We start from the raw sequence: 18,330 nt of genomic DNA on the forward strand, positions 1-18,330 counted from the left end.
AATGTTAAAAATTTTAAAAAGAAAAATAAACAGGCTCCAAACCTAAGGAAAGAGCGAAGTGGATGGAGAATGGGGCATTCGTGAATCCAAAAATATGAGCAGAAGGGAGGCACATATATGGCATGACTTCTCAGTGAAGTTTTTCTTTCAATAATGTATATGATAATAACATCGACTGATATTTATCCCATTCTTATTTTCCAAGCTTTAGAGAATCTTTATCTCTATGAATTCATTTTATTTTCTCCTTGGTATTTCTGAGGCAGGTACAGTTATCACGTTACAAACGAAAAAAAAAAAAAGCCCAGAAAAGACAATTACATTGCCCAGTTTACATAGATAAATAAGAAACAAAACCAAGAATTTAACCCAGGCAGACAGGCTCCAGAGTATGTAAGGAGAAGGCGTGGTAGCCGCCACCAGAAACATGGAAAGATCTGACAACTCTAACTTCCTGTTTCCCAAGGTGGACACTCTATGTTATTTCCTCCATGAAGCTCCTTAGAAAGCCCAGGAAGACAGTCTTGGATCATACTCTGTGCAGGGTTGAGATGAGTCTAAGAATAGGAAATATATATCTCCAACTCATTAACATAAATTCAGTACACAAATTCTCAAATTGACCAAATTAGTTAAAAAGGATTCCAACTTATTTTAATGACCATGAATTCTAAGGTGAATTTTCACACTGAATATATTATATATTAAATGAAGTCATTTATTGACAAGATATCCAGTACTCTTCACAATTGCAAATACTGAGAAGAAATTGAATAAATTGAGAAAACCTCCCCATGACTTAGAAAGTCTTATTACTCAGATAAGCTGGAGTAATCAACAATTGAGAGGAAATATGAAATGTAGAGCTACACTCGGAAAATATTTCAACCAAGAACACACTGTATGTTAGTCAACTTGACAATAAATTATATTAAAAAATAATTAAAAAGAAAATATTTCAGTGTAAGGCTACCATTGTAATTCCTTCCTTCTCAAAAATTTCACTATCTCTAGGTTTTTGACATGAGAATGTAGCTTCTCTTCTACATAGAGTGCATCAATGAAAATTATAGTGCATTTTATATAAAAGATAAACCACTGTAACTTTGCTGAAATGCCTCTACCCAGAATGTCCAGACATCTTTACAGAAACAGAAAATCTGCCATGTAAAACTAAATGCATATGGGCTGTATTTAGGATTTTTGCTTCAAGATACTATACTGAGATCTACCATTTTAAATATTTCTTAACTATATTTAAAATAGGAGTATGCTTTACAGGCACCTTGATTTTGATACCAATTAAATATAAATTAGCTTTCTCACTTACATAGAATTATTAGAAGATTGCCTGCAATTTAAACTTCAAGTGTTGATCTGAATATTTTAACTTCAAAGCATTAATAATCACTTATAAAAATCTCTTTATGACATTTTTCTTTTACACTTTGAACAAAAGGAGTGTTTCTCTTTTGAAGAAAATACTTTAAGAACAAGTATGAATGTCTATTTCATGTTGAAAATAAAACCAATGCAAAAATCCAAAGCCCCCATGGAACTAAAGGTTTATTTGAAGAAGAAGTAAAAGTGGGTGGGAGAAATTCAATGTATACTCATGTAATTCTGGCCTCTTTCCTTTAATTTGACAGAATGACAACTAACAGAAACACCTGTCCTCTCTGAAGTAAAAAAAAGAAAAAAAACATTTAGTCCCAAATTTGAAATATCCACAGAGATTTCACCAGCCATTAATGTTTGTTTAAATGCCTTTTAGAATGACTTGTCAGTCTAGGGTCACAAATGAGCAAAGAATTTAAGATATGGTACCTTTTTCTTAAAGCAAATATCATATTGATGACTAGCTGATAATTGATGAAAAGTTCTCGTTAGATTTTTGTAAGAAATATCAGCCGTACTGTGTACAGCTGGCACAAAGTCATACTCAATCGGTAGCTTATCTTTTTCCCTGCTAACACCTCTGCAAACTCTTCTCTTGCTTCTCTCACTCGCCTTCCCTTTTCTCTTTATTCGTCCACCCTCTGGTTCTCCCTATGTGTTTCTCTCTTGTGTTTCTCTCATTTCTGGGCCAGTGACACCCCTAGAACCCAACCTCTCTGGTGTTTTTGTGATTAAACCGAATGTTAACTATTAGCTATTTTTCCTCTAATGTATTTCAGCAAATTCAAGAAATTGTTAAGTATTTCCACTAATGAATCAAATAGCATATTTAAGGAGGAAGGGAGTTTATGATTTATCACTCCATTTCCTAGTTCCTGCTTTTGTCCACAGTAACCTTTGTGAATCATTTTTTAAAATTATAACAAAGTGAAATATCAGGCTGAAAATAATCAGAACTTACTTTCTTTTAATCTTGAAGAATATATCCAATTGAGATGGCTACTGTATTGCCTCTAATCTTCACTGAACATTTACTATGGGCTCCAAATGTTTTAAGGGTTTATGTGTGTAAACACAGTTAATTCTCACAATAACCTTCTGAGTTAAGTAGTGAGGTAAGTACTATCATAATCCTCATTTACAAACAAGGATAATACAACCCAAAAGGTAAAGTAAAATGCCCAAGTTTACACAGCTGGTAAACGGTGGAGGACTCAAACCTAGATTGTTTGCCTAAAACAACGAGGTGTTGACTGCTATTCTACATTACCTTTTATTCCTGTGTTCTTAGCCACAGTTGAGGCAGAAAAGTTAATATTGAAAATCAATGTCTCCAACATGGGTGTCAAATAGTTCTGCAGACCTTGTAGGAATTGTATACAGTTGTGTTGTTTACAGACATGAATGGAACTAGTTCCATATTAAGATTGATGTTTAAATAATCATCTTGGCACTTTATATTTTTATGTGAATATGAAGTAGGCTCATCCTTGCTGGTGTCAAAAATAAATGCAGTTTTTTTCTTTCTATAAGTCTCTGGATTAAAAAAAAATTATTTGTGTCTTGAAGAGCTGTATACTACCAGGTGCTTTTTATGGCTGGGTTTCACATTAAGAAAACATTTGCATGGAAACATCTGGAAAACAGATCACACAGACAGCATTTTACGCAAGGGAATCTACTTAATTCAGTTGCTCTTTTTTAAAGTGGGCCACCCTGTTCATGCCAACTGTATGCATTTAACGCATATGAGCCACAAAAATGTCTCATGCTTAAGCAATCAACTTTTCATTACTCTTAAATATTTTATCTGCTGGCTAGATTATATTCCATAGTCAAGGCCTTTTCTCTTCCTACTATCTGCCCGTTCCTAACTCTGCCCTGAAACAGAGAATGGCTAGGAGTCCTCTTCTCATTGGTCATGAAAGAAGTAGTTAATGCCAAGGAGGACTTGATAAGTGGTGAGGAACATGCCCAAGAAGGAAAATGTCCATGTGGTTATACTTTGGTGTGTAACTAAATAGCAACATAGGAAGACTAAGAAAATTAGGTCTAAAACAATGGTTCTTAACTGTGAATTAGTGTAAGACATGACTATAGAAAAATGCTCTTCCCTTTGATTCATAAATTTGAAAGGGACTCAGTAAGCATGTATTTGAAAAAGTTTCCCAGGTGATTCTGATGTACTTTTAGTGAAAAAGCATTTATATTAATTAGTATTTCAAAAAATTGCTTAATGATAAGAGTGGTCTGAGTTGCTTGTTAAAAATTCAGGTTGCCGGGGTGTCTCGGTGGCTCAGTTGGTTAAGCTTCCAGCTCTTGGTTTTGGCTCAGGTCATGGTTTCCTGAGTTTGAGTCCCTTGTAAGGGCTGTGAGCTGGCAGCGTGGAGCCTGCTTGGGATTCTTGCTCTTCCTCTCTTTCTCTCTCTGTCCCTCCCCAACTTGTGCTGTCTCTATCCCTCTCAAAATAAGTAAATACACTCTAAAAAAAATAAATACGGGTTGCCAAGACCTTCATCTGGAGAATCTGAATTAAATAAATTTGGGGGTGCAGAAGCGGTTTATTTTCTCTTTCAGTCATGCTTCAGAAACACTGCACCAAATCAGTATTTACTACAGTGCCCTGAAAGATACTTTACAAAGAAATGACTGTCTTGTCAATCACTGTATATAAGAATCCCCTCCTTAAAGATTCCCAAACATGGGTTAACATAATAAAATTCTTAAAAGTCTTGCTAGTAGCAGGAAAGTTCTTAATATTGTCTGACTTACATGTTTACTATGAAACTCATTTTTTCATCAGACACTCTCAATATTCCTGAAGAATTAATGTTCTTACTCTGGAAAATCACCCCAGTTCCTAAGGACATATTCATAATCTCACCTAAGTAAAGTTGCAACCAGCATATGTAGTCCGATTATACAAATTAGAAAAAGACATTCCATTTGGGAAAGAACTGAGATAAGAATTGTAAGATTGATTTTCTAAGCATTTGATATACAAAACCTCTTTCATTTGGGATTTTAGCCCCTTACTGTTTTAGAACTCTGTGCACAACCTCACAACTATCCACGGTGATACTGTTTCTAAGAGCAGAGTAAAATTTGGTTTTTAATGAAATACGAATACCCTGAAAGAATGCTTGCCCTCAGTCCCACCTTTGCAGGAATGTGCTATAATATCACTGGCACAGAGTCAAAGTCCATAATGTGTTCAAGCAGGAGTCAAGTTGTAGTCACAGGTACACTAGGTGTGAGTCTGTTATGGGAACAGGCCAGCGTAAAGCTGAAACATGAGTATATAAGATATTGAGCCCATTATGGGAATAGGCAGAAGTCACGTTGTCAGTGAATATACCAGCTATGCAGAGACTGCTGGTTGCCTCAGAGTGTTTTTTCCTTCTGTTCGATGTGATAGAGCTCTTGATTTTCAGTTGGGTGAATGACCATCTGGAACAAATTTCACATTTCCCATACTCCTTAGCTTGGAGTTTTGGGTATAACACTAATTGCTTGCCAATGACAAATAAATAAAAACTGTATGTGCAAGTTCCAGGCAATGTTCTTAAAGGCAGACAGAGCACCCTTATCCTTCTTTTTCTTTCTTTTATGTCAGGTAAATTGCAAGTGAAAGGCAATGGCATGGCCAAGAATGGACTCCTTGGAAGATGAAATGAGTTTAGGAATGGAGGCTATACATAACAAACTAACAAAAGGGCCTGGGTGCCTGACCATCTGGGTGGTACCACCTGTCTCTAGACCACCTACCTGCAGACCATGCTGTGAGAAAGAAAATAACTTTTACTTTACTTAAGTTATTTGTGTTTTTCTGTTACTCACAGTCAAATTCAATCTTAAAAAAATTCAATATGTGTGGTTGATATGAATTCCCAAGCCTAGTTATTGTAAATTTTAAACTTTATCTATGCTACTTCCTGCTTTCAATTAGCAACACGAATTAAAACTTTATTTTGCTTCTGTAAGGCTATCTAAATTTAAAATACCTTTCATATACTTTTATGTACTACTTCATGAAAAGTCAAAGTGTCAGTCTGAATAGCCTTCTAAAATTCAAGAACCTTAAACTCAGAAAAAAAAAGTCTGCAATATGAACATTATTTCAACTTTGAAATTGGATATTTCTGATTGAAAAGGAAAATTGAGATATTCATACAGTAAGTTGCTTTTCTTGATTCTTAATTACACATTGGTATATAGAAAGAAATAAGATACAATTGTCACATTTAACAACCACACAGCATCAAGAAAAACAGCAAGTAAAAAAATCACTTATAAAGCAGTGTGATAAGCTCTAGCAGATTGAATTAAATAGATTTCAGTAAATAATAAACAAGCACAGATTGAATTAAACCTGTACTAGTTAGTTAATATACTAGCAAGAAATATAGAAAAAATTAATGTGTTTCATGTATCTTAATAATTGTATACATATTTTCAATCTTTCCTATAATACATATCTCTAGTATAACTCATTTATTAGTTTTTATTCTTATTATTTATTTGAAATACATATTCCACACTAAGGAATTTGACAACTTTATGTAGACTAAAGGAAGAATACTATAAGTCTTTCTGAATAAATTTATTTGAATATATATGCATGCTTTATATATATATGCATATATATATATATATATATATACATACATACATACATACATACATACTTATGTATCCTACACTTTAAGGTTTATGAGGTACTAATCTGACATCCCTCTCTTTTACTGGGAATATTTCCTACTCTACTCCATTCACATAGATCTATGTCATGCTTTATACCTCATATTCCTAAACAGTTAATTAATGGTTACTCAGGGTGGCTCAATCCAAAGAGTTTTGAATTTGAGACCAGAGAAAGTGTCAGTCACTATTCCCATATTCATGAAAGCTGTGAGTTGTAAATCTCAGATTGCCAAAGGTCGTATTTCTCTTCATGTGAAGAGTACAAGTTTTCAATGAGAGGAAGTGATGCTAAATAGATAAAGAAAAGTATGATCAAGAGAGAAAGAGAGAGTTCTGAAGCATTCAATTCTTGGCTCTAACTCTTCTTGAGGCCCAGATGTATCACTGTTCTGCCTGTGGCTAGAACATTCAAAGCTTCTTTGGAATTAATGACTAATCCATATCCCTTTGTGCTGAAGCTCTCTTGATTGGGCTTGGATGATTCCAAATAGGTTATATCATGGTCCAGTAACAAATAACCCCCAACTGTAATGGCTTAAAAAAAAACGGTTTATTCCTCTCTCATATTTCATGACAATCAGGGATTGGCAGGGAGAGCTTTGCTCATCATAACCAGTTGGGAGCTCAAGTAAATGATATAGCCGTTGTCATGCCAGAAAGAAAGAGAGAGAGCTTTAAAGGGTCTCACAGTAGCAATTAAATGCTTTAAATCTAAGCCAGAAAGTGACACACATCATTTCCATTCCCAACTCCTCTTCCAGAAGTGGTAATATGACCCCAACCAACTGTAAGAGACCAGGGAGTATAGTCTAGCCATATGTTCAGAAAGGAGGAGAATGGGAAATAACACATTAGCAACTGGGGTCCTAATTAATATAGCAGTGATGGTTTTCTTCTGCCAAGGCAAACCAAGAAAAGGGCAAAGGTGTTTAAAATCTGTTGCAGTAGTCATGTGTGGTTGAGAGTTTAGAAATTCTAAATTTCTTTGTTGTGTGGCCAGAACTCTTCATGTTTTACAGGTCTTGATAGCTATGTAGAATGACAGAAAAGTAGGACAGGGTTCCACAAGTAACGTAGCAACATAAGATGCAGGAGAAAGATTCCTCAGATTGGAGCTTCTGAAGAGACCCAGACTGTCTAAGCACAGATGATATCATCCCTGTCCATTCTAACTATAGTATGGGAGGAGACATGCAAAATAAAATCTTGAGGTAGCAGTGAGTGACTGGTATGACGGCTTTCCAGTGTCATCAGGAATAAGACCCCACGTCTTTCTACTTGCTCATATTTAACTCCAATCATTGCACCATATTATAGGCAGGGTGTGGACCAAAGAGGTTAGATCAGCTGTTTTCTTTCTTGAAAAATCTTTTATGAAAGTTTCTTCCAGCAGATGTCATGTACTTTTCATTTGGTCAAAACTTTGCCCTAAGGAAACTTGGGAAAGAGAAAATTTTAGTTTTCCAGCCACTACAAGTTTAAAACACTGTATCTCCCACAAGTGTTCGTATGTTAATGTTGGAAATTTATGTTCTCATTGGGAACAAGGGAGGGCAAGGACATTTTGCTTAAAATTACTTCATATGTGTGGGGGAAGAAGGATCTGAATGTCCTCAAAGAAAAAAGATTTGTAATATTGACTTTTCAGATGCTTCAATGATGTATTTTTCACATCTGGTAATTTATGGATTTTACTAAATTAATTCAATTATTGGGGCATAGGCACATTACAAAATAAATAAAGTATGATGTAGAAAATAAAAATGCAAGGTGTGATTTCTTGATTTAGCTAATCTTATGATTTTTGGAGAAAGCTGAAATGACAACAATTTATTGGCTTCTGGATAATATCAAAGAGATATTAGTGAAAGGTTTTTAATAGTTAACTTGCTTATAGTAGATTGTATTATTTCTTCATGGTTCTTCCTTCCTTCCCCAACCTTGCTCTGATTCACTGAAAGTGATATATAACACTCTACCCCATTGCCTTTGGACTTGGACATGTGAAAAGTAACAATATGCCAGTTCCATTCAGAACCAAAAATAGGTATAATGTGTTTCTGCTGGTCACTCTTTCGTTTCCACCATCTAACTAAAGAAAGCATGCCCAGATGGTGGCTGTTCCTTTAGCTAGGGTCCCAGAATGTAAGATATGTAGACCAGAAGTAAACAAAGACCAGCTATGTTCAGCCAAGTCCCACTGAACTACCTTTGATGAGCAGTCCCATATTTATTGTAGCAAGCCACTAAGATCTAGAAGTTGTTCAACACCACAGAAGTAACTAATAGATCCCCCATTTCACATTTTTAGGTAGGTTCACAGATGCTGTTGATAGGACTGGTAAAGTGATCCAAAAATATGTATGTGGTGCTTATCTGGTATGCAACTGATCTCTTAAACAGGACAAAACCATCCCTGAATAACTATAAAGTTAAATGATAAATGTACTATATTATAATAAAATAAGAAAAGCCTATGTGGGGGTACCTGGGTGGCTCTATCGTTTGAGCATGGGACTCTTGGTTTTGTCTCAGATCATGATTTCATGGTTCTTGGGTTCAAGCCCTATATTGGGTTAGGTGCTGACAGTGTGGAGCCTGCTTGGGATCCTCTGTCTCTGCTCCTCCCCTACTCATGCTCTTTCTCTCTCTCTCTCTCAAAATAAATAAAATAAACTTAAAAAAATTAAAACTATATTTAAAAAAACAGCCTATATGGAAGTATGGGTCCCCTAATCTGACATCAAGAGAAGTCAAGGCTCCCTTTTACCCACTCAAAGGAAAAAAAAATTGACATAAGGTCAACATGGTGACAAGTATTTGGACCCAAAGTCTTAGCTGGTAGTTACAATGAGTGTACATTTGCCTTTACTAGAGCATTTCTGCCTACCAATTAAGGACATATCAGAAATGGCAGATATTTTAGGAGCCTGGCTAAAGTTTGCTTTATGTACAACCAAAACAACTTTATAAGCTCGTGTTAGTGTTGTAATTACTACCAAGCAAATTGCTACCAAATGCTAATCGTTTCAATACTCAGAGTTTAAACACAGACCATGCTGTGAGACAAATCTCCTAGACGCCTGGCGATACTCATGCTGTGTATGCTCTATGAAGTGCTCGTCACAGTGACTGCTGCCTCATAGGTTTGCAATAGATCGTTAGGCGGGAGCAAGAGAGGAAACTTTGCAAGTTACTTAAAGTATCTAAGTTTCAGTTCTCTTTGTAAAATGGATATTGACTGCCCGGAATTGAGAGGAATTAGTGAGGTGTAACATTTTACTATAGCGACTTGCACACTGAAAGTACTCAAGACGTAAGTGTTGATTTTGTTGTTTTGCACCATATTATAAAGTTAATGGTATGTAGGCCAATGCTATATACAGTATGCCTCCATTCACCTACTGACCTAAGGGAAACTTGAATCTTCGAAATTTCTTCTTTGAGTCAACATAAACTTTACTGTTACAGAAGACCCAGTTATTAGGTAGCACAGACAATTCAGCTGACATGTAGGATTAACTATAACCCATATTAGAGTAAGTTTAAATGTGGACTCTTTATGTGAGCTGGTAAAGTATAATTTATTAAAGAAAAATACGATTTTATGTACTTTCTTTACCTGTTGTTTAATGTAAGCCATCATGACCATTCTCAGATCCTATAGGGTAAAGCTTAAAATACTTCATTAATAGTTTTGCCTTATCTAAAAACAAAACATCTTGGAAGGGGACATGATTTAGTATGAAGCTTAAACTTAAATAATTTGACCCTTGGTACCTTTCCTTTTCTTTGGGCAAGCATCCCATGATGTAAGGATACTTCAGTCACTGGTAAGTATCAGGCAATGGAGAATAGGGGCATAGATTCTACATTTCTTATTTTTCTATGAACACAGAAGCAAGTGCCTTATTTTTCATGACTTGCTACATTTGAAAAAACAAAATGCTGTTCATTTAGCTTGAACTCAACCCTAAAATGTAAAAACATTACCATACTTCAATAAATCTAAAGCACCATTGTTTTTTTTTTTAAAAAAAAAACACTGTCCCTTGTACCACTAAGAAATTTAAAATTGTTCCTAATCAAACTATAACATCCAATCACTTGTCAAGTGAGATAATGATTTATGTTAAAATGTGAAGAACAATGTGTATCTTGGAACTGGATATTATATTTTGCTAATTTGGAAGATGCAGTTTAACCTGAAGACAATGAAAATATCTCCATTATTACAAAAGCTATTGAGTGGGAGGAAAATAAGTTTAGAGGTCTGAGAAACTGGGATTCAAATTCTTAACCATTTTTATATTCATACTATGACCTTCCCTGTGTTCCTTACATTTTTAGTTGAGTCTCAGATTTTCTATTCTATGAAACAGAAATAACTTCAACCTGTATTCTATGGTTGGTTTGAACATTGGGTGAGAAATTATATATATGAAAGCATCAAGCACAAATCATGGCACACAGGAACAATTCAAAAACAGTTTATTTCTTTCTATCATGTGAAAGAAGGAATATAAACCAAGCTCCAGCTAAGCAGTCTGCTTATTCTTTCTAGGTTAGTATTTCATCAACACATTTGTCAATATCTTCTAATATTTATGTGAGGCTTCCTATGCCATGAACATATTCTCCATTAGTTTTCCTTAACATTACTATTTTATGAAGTTTCTCTCCTTTTTTTTTTCCCCCAGTTTTGGACTATACAGCTTTGTTTGGTTCACGGGTTTTCTCTGTTTTATCCCTTCAGAGCTTGATGATATTTATACAGCATCTGTTCAAATTTGCTTTCTTGCCCAGTGACTATCTGCATTTTACCTGTGCTGTTATAAATTTCCTCCAAAGCAATGGTAAAGTTAAATTCTCTGGGAATTGTCATTTTTTGCTACAGATGTTTTGGTTAGCACACAACATCAATATCTTCAATGACCAGTAAGAACTTTCAACATCTTTTAATTCTCATGGAATCATACCATTTTGGAGATATGCCAGACTTTATTAGGGAACCAAGATCACAAATTATTTTTGGCAGCCAAATCCTTTCATTCAATTGAAAAGGAAACAAATCCAAAAAGATTATATGACATGTCAAACACTATAAAAGAAGGTGGTGCATCTCTCATGCCTTTAAGACTAAATAAGAAAACTGTCAAAATATGAAAAGAATGGAGAAAAACTAATCTTAATATGCCTGGCTTGGACCAGTAACAAAAGACCAGATCTTGTAGAAAGGCTAGTGCATCTTGAAGCATTTGTACATGGGTGCTGTTTAGAAGGCTACTTCCTGGATAATATAAAGTACTTCATTTTTAAAAGAGATAGTGTAGGAGAAAAAACATGTATTGGAAAACATAAAATCTGAATCCTTTTTATAAAGCAATTTCAATCTGTTTCTAAGGAGCAACAGCTCTTTACTCCCTAAAACAATTTCTGCCAACAGAATCCACCAGACAGAGCATGCACACTTTCATTTGCATTTTCTTTTCCCAATTCCAAAGAATTCTCTCTGAGCCTATAACAAACCAATTGATGGTGAGGACAAGTAGGCAGTTCAAAATTCTAAATTAATTCAGATACTCTTCAAGTAATGTTTTAAAATAATAAATTAGTTTAAAAAAGAGAAAAAAAATCACTTTTTTCAATTATCAAGCTGATTCCAGAACTTGTAGAAATAATTCAACAAACCCTAGATAGAAATAAAGAAGACAACTGCAAAAGAATCCCAAAGAATGAATGATGAAACAGGAGCCACGTCCATAGAACTACTGGATTAGAACAATGCACTGCTCCAAACCAATTATGAAACATTTGTCTAAATTCAGTGAGTTAATTTTAATTATGTTTGTCTATGTAAACACATTTCATGTGATCTCTGGAATAAATTTTTGGCTGAATTTTGCTTCAATTATATAGCAGTGCTCTTGAAATGGCAGAGCATATATGTTTTTGGTGACTGTTGTTACAGAGAATTACATTTTAAATTTGTAGTTCCTAATATGTTGAGAGGTCAAGAGAACAAGTTAATTCAGAGCACCTTCTTTTGGGTGGGGAGAAATCACTCCATTCTTTTCAGCATATAAAATTAGCGTCCAGTCCTAGGGAAAGAGGGTAATAAAAGCAGTATTCTGACTGAACAGTGTGAATCCCACTTTTTACCAACTATTATGCAAGATTCTAAAGCTGTTGAAAAGAAGAAACTACAAAAGGGATGAAGAAGGATCTTAAACAAAAAATATAAAAATCCTTTACTTTGGGGATTTAGGCGTATTAGAATATTTCTGATGGATTGACATTGGTCTTGAATATGGTTACCTGGAAGAAAGCAAAACCAAGAACCTCCCCAAAAGACAAGCTGACCAAGAAAATACTGAGCTTAGATTTATGACCATCAAAGACTAAACTACGATAAGGACAGATAGATAGTGGACACGTACATGGGCGAATCTGTACCCCTTCGTTGACATGGCCGTCACAGAATTGTGAGTTTGCTGAGAAGGAAAAGCCTGTGTGTGATTGTTAATAGTCACGACCTGTGAAGTAAGGCATGTATTGGTCAGAATGAGCTGGTGGACAGGCCTTCTTTTCCTTCATTGTCCATGGTTTAGATATAAAGTCAGACACTTTGGGTCAAATAAGTATTTTGGATAAAAATGCGGTACCATAGAGCTCAGCTGAGGAGTCCTCGCCATTAGGTAAGATGTGACCTACACTTAGGGCTAATTCTTAGGCTATCTCCATTGACGTCACATTCTAATGGCAATTATGATGACAGTAGTGAGTACAAAATCACTTTGGATTGTCCAGATAATTGCTGCTTACATCATTTTGGTAACATACCAAAGTCGTGGAGGATTCTGAAGCAATAGTGCTTTCTAGACAGTGTGTTTGGAATCTTCTACCATCCTTGTGAGTTCTAGCTCCATTCATGATGCTGACTTATGAGGATATAATGATGTGAGTAAATAACCTGGAGATTTGAGATTATTATAGGAGTGCTGCCCCACTGGAGGAGATAGGGATAAAGGAGGCTCAAATTAGTTTTGATTTAAATAGTAATAATAATCTATGAGCTAGAAAAGTGGGTCATATTAATTGCATATAAAATAAAAATGAAAGGATTTCCTTATGTGTGGAAAGGAAAACATGAGTGGAGGTAGTTTAAATTAATGGGAGAGAAAACCTATGAAGATATGGAATCATTTATCTTCTAATGGTGATTAACTTAGGAGTGGATCTTAATTTCCCAGAATTATTATTTCCTAGCAAGTTCCAAGCTTCTAAAAGGAAAACAATCTGGTATTAATAAAACCTTTATAATCATGGGTCTGTGGAGGCAAACTTTCCCTGTAATAGGTGAGATAATAAATTTTTTAGGCTTTGTGGACCAAAAAAATTTTTGTTGCTACTAAATTAAGCCATTTTAGCTTGAAAGCCCTATGGACAAAACTTAAATGAATGGAGTGTGGCTTTGTTTAAATGAAATTTGATTTACAAAAATAGCAGGTAGCTGGATTTGGCCCATGTAAAGGCCATAGTTTGTGGACTCTTCTGATGATGCACATATATAAAGATAACTACTTGCTAAAGTTTTGAAGACTACTTAGATTAAACTTGCCTTAAGAAAAGCAACAAACATTTATTGAATTTCTATGTTTAAGTTATTATGCTTCTGCCTAGAGATAAAAAGTAAAATAAGAAAACATGGCTTCTAAAATTCCAACTACTTAAAAAGGAGGAAAGAAGCACACCACCATAAAGCTCTAGAGCACAATCTATCTCTAGCTCTATAAGCACAATCATAAAAACATGTACAGAGTGGAAATATAGAAGAGGGGATAATTACAGTCTCCAAAGTGTTTCAGGGAAATCTTCAGAGAAAATAATTTTTCATTACTATTTACTAAAAAAGTTAAGCAGTCACTTCTAGGAGGGTCAAAAGCAGGAAGAATGGTACTGATCTGGAAAAGTATAGGGAAGACTGGCCAAATCAACCTTATACATGCATACGTTATCCCAATGCACTTGGACTGCTTTCTATAGTTAATAATGATGATGATCATAATAAAAGTAATGATTATGGCAAACATTTATTGAAGACTAGGTCAATTTGCAAAAATTGATTTCTTAAGACTCATCTTGTTGCATAATCAATTTTCCAAAATTCTGATGACTGATTTACTGGAAGCGGTTTTAAGTACTTTAACCGGAATATTCAATTTCTGACACTGAATATATATTCAACATTCATATTGCATAAGGGATAGTGTAAAGGACACCAATTCTTTTCAAAACCTGTTGGGACTCCCTTGTCAATGTCTTAAAATTTGTCTTTTAGCACTTATAGAACAATTGGTTAATGTTTTGTATAACTTTTCAATTTCATACTTAATAGTAAAGATAATATTAGAGGTATTTTCTTTACATTGACTGTCATCTCTAAACCAACCATTCTGTACTCTGCTTTGTGAAACAGGCACCTAGGCTCTTAAAGTGCCTTCCTCCTCCCTAAGCTGGCTCCCCATTAGGGTGCACTAGAGCGAGAAAGCAAGGTAAGAGGTGAAAAAAGAAGCTTGCTACTTCGTGCTTTCTCCCTGCTTTCTTACTATTCCTCTCATGCCTCTTCAGTCCAGCAGGATCAATTCTTTCCAGTAACATCACTTGAATCCAGTTTGCTGTTTTCCTGGCACCAACCAGAAGTAAACAGTTCAGTATTACAACTTTTCTCAAGAAGTGGTATTTTAGCAATGGCTTCTAGACTTATTTGATTATGGAATCCTCTGGGGTAACATCTTACTCAAAACATAGTCCACAAAATACACTTACTCTTGACAAAATGATCAATGTATGTTCAATAATAATGTTCACTGTGTTCACTGAGTGCCTACTATTGGGAGAAACTGTTCTAATTCAGAAACTGCGTAAATACTCTAGGAGGCAGGTAGCATTTTTATACCAATTTCACACATTAAAAAAACCTGAGGGAGGAAGGGTTATGTAATGCTCCTAACCATAGAGCTACCACGTAGCACAGCTGGGATTCAAGTCCAGAATCTGAAAACATAACTGCTACATTATACTATTACTTATTGTTACAGAGGATTCAATAGGGTAGGAAATACCATAAGCTGAGAGATCAGTGATGGTTATCTTACAATAGCTTAGGAAAAAAACCAAAACAAGTAAATGAGACTTTGAATAAGGCAGTGGCAAGAAATAGAGAAAAGAAAACAGATTCAAATATCCAGCAGATGTTGAATGAGAACTCTATAACCCATTGGATATGGAGCAGAAACAAGAGAAGAGGGCAAAATGGTTATGTTATTTATCTACTGCTGGCATTATTAATACCCACATTCCAACAACAGCACTTAATTTGGCTGTTAGATCTGTAAGCCCTCTGGGACATGACTGGTGTAGGATGGCTTTGCTCACATGTCTACATTCACCCGACAGGCAGCTGCCAGTTAGTTTTATAGATTTTGGCTGGGCTTTCTCATGTGTCAGGGGCCTTAGTGTGAATCCAGGGATGCTACCACAGAGACAACTGAGGATTTTTCCTGAATGGCCAGTAAGACGGTAACCATTAAGTAAGATACCTAAAACCAAAGAAAGGAGCATATTTGAGGGGTAAAATGAGTGAAAATATTAGTGTTGACTGAGACATGTAGAACCTGAAGTAAGATAGGGGGAGGCGTCTCACAAGAAGTCAAATATAGGTCTAGAGGCTGATGGAAATAAAATAGCTAGAAATGGGAACATGGAAATTAATTTAAAATGCCACAGGTTTATATGGTATCATTCGTGGAGATCATGTAGAGAAGTCAAGACAATTCTGAGACTGTCAATAATTCTATTTTATTTTTCTTCTTGTACTTAGGTAACCTAAGGAATGATTGTCAACAAAAAGACCATTTCATACAATTGAGGTTGAGAGGTAAGTATTGTTGTCATATTGTCCTTCTGCAATATTAGATGCATTTTACTCTCAATTTTTAAGGGGAAAAAACCTAATTTCTTCTACAGAGAAAGAAAATAGAGAGAAGAAGCAGAAATGAAGTGATCTTCAATTGCCAACATCCAAATTATAAGATAAATACAAGGGAAGGAAAAGAGCAACTTTTATTTGCTTAGAAATACCTTCCTAACTTTGAGAGGATGACAGTGATGTCTATAGAATTGATGGCAATAATTTTACACAGGTTTCCAAATGATACTTCCGGAATTCAAGGGAATTTATGAAGTGATTTCTTATGGTCTACATTAGCCCCATCACTCCACAAATACAATTTAATCAAGGACCCTAAGAAATGTGTCTATCACCAGTTTGGTAAAATAAACAGCACATTTAGAGTTCAAGTGTTAATAGCTTTCTTGAATTTCCTAATTCAAACCTGAAGCATGTGATTTAATTTAATTAAATATAATAACAACCACAATAATCAATATACATTTTAAGTATATGAGAGAATTTTAAGTAACACACCTCACTATTATTTCTCACACTTTTATTAACCTGTCTTTAAAAAAAGTTAATGTGTATAATACCAAAAAATCCAATATTTTTTGGTGTTGTAGGAATAACATTCAATGGCTTTTCTCTTTTAATTTTCTTGAAATTGGTTATCCTCATTATTAATATTTTTTAATTTTTTGTTTTTTATTTATTTTTGAGAGACAGCACGAGCAGGGGAGGGCCAAAGAGAGAGGGACACACAGAATCTGAAGATAGGCTCCAGACTCTGAGGTAGCTGTCAGCACAGAGCCCGACGTAGGGCCCTAACCCACGAACTGCGAGTTCATGACCTGAGCCTAAGTCAGACGCTTAACTGACTGAGCCACCCAGGTGCCCTATCAATAATATTCTAGATGCATGGAGTTGTCTCTTCAAATGATCAAAATTATACAACATATATACAAAATGAAAGAGGGAGTAAAATTCTAGTTTTACTTACTAAAATTCTGGAGTCAAATTTCTTCAGCCCACATTAAAACATGCTAAGAAAAAGAGAATATAAATTATTTTACTGCCTTTGACATAGCAACATTCAAGTTTGCCCACCACAGCATAGATTACTATCTATAAACTAGGGACAGAGAGAAGGCAGAACATGACAAAAAGAAAGGTTGGCAAGGGAAGCACATTTCTTCTAGCTCTGAACATTGTGAGAATGAGAAACAAGAGAGTGATTTGGGAAGTGAACAGTTACAACTCTGTGCCTTACCCTTTTCAGCATGTCAGATAGAGTGACTGAAAATCTAGAACAAAAAGACCTTTTGGTTAGTTTTCCCTTAAAAGTGTGGGGGAAACTACCATACTGGGGGGGCACAACCCAAACCTGGGGGATTATGGCCCAGCACAGCCAAAAGAGATATTTAGATGGATGAGCATGAGCCTCACACTTGAATCTCCATGGTTTGTACATAGTCTAGACATGTCATGCTTCAGTAAGACAACATAGACTTCTTGAGATGGCCAAGAGGTCATGACACAGAGACAAAGTGCAGGAACTTTGTGTCAGAGACAAACAGTGGAAACCACAGACTTTTGTGATAAGAACCAGCGTGAAAAGGCCAGACAGAACTAGCTGTGTACTTCCGTGGCCATCGGTCAGACTAGATTTGCTATATGGAGCTCCAAAGACCAAGAAAATATGACACGGACCCTGTATGAGTCTCTTATTGCTGCTCTAATGAATGGCCACAAACCTAATGGTTTACATATGACCAGTTTTTTACCTTATATTTGGGGAGACTAGATATCTGAAGTGGGTCTCACTGAGATAGAATCACAAAGAAGTTCCAGGTGAAAATCCATTCCCTTGCCTATTCCAGCTTCTAGAGACTGCCTGCATTCTTTGGCTCATGGTCCCTTTCCATCATTAGCCTTTTTCACCCTGCATCACTCTGGCTTTGACTCTTCTGCATCTCTTTTACTTATAAGGACACTTGTAATTACATTGGGCCCACCAAGGTATTCCTGGATAATCTCCCTATTTCAAGATCAGTTGATTAACAAGCTTATTTCCATCTGCAATTTTAATCCTTCCTTGCATTGGACTGTAACCTATTCCTAGGTTCTGGGTAGCAGGGTATGAGTATTCTGGGGTGCCCATTATTTTGCCTACCACAGAGCTGATGCATTTAAATCTTTAAACCAACTTGCATACTTGGACACAAAGCGGAATACAGAGAGTTAATATGAAAGACAGGCTTTTACAAAAA

At 35.5% G+C, this 18,330-nt stretch overlaps 1 long non-coding RNA gene across 2 annotated transcripts; it reads left to right on the plus strand.

The window, feature by feature from the left end:
• Positions 1-12,963: 12,963 nt before the first annotated feature.
• Positions 12,964-16,464, plus strand: LOC115305561. Of its 2 annotated transcripts, none has more exons than XR_003914848.1 (3): positions 12,964-13,062; positions 15,986-16,042; positions 16,132-16,464. It is a non-coding gene; the product is annotated as an uncharacterized LOC115305561 (long non-coding RNA). The 2 variants fall into 2 exon arrangements; XR_003914849.1 differs by lacking the exon at positions 12,964-13,062 and adding an exon at positions 14,591-14,657.
• The last annotated feature ends 1,866 nt before the right edge of the window (positions 16,465-18,330 follow it).

Source organism: Suricata suricatta, chromosome 10 (genome assembly GCF_006229205.1).
Source record: "Suricata suricatta isolate VVHF042 chromosome 10, meerkat_22Aug2017_6uvM2_HiC, whole genome shotgun sequence".
NCBI classification, from domain to species: domain Eukaryota; kingdom Metazoa; phylum Chordata; class Mammalia; order Carnivora; family Herpestidae; genus Suricata; species Suricata suricatta.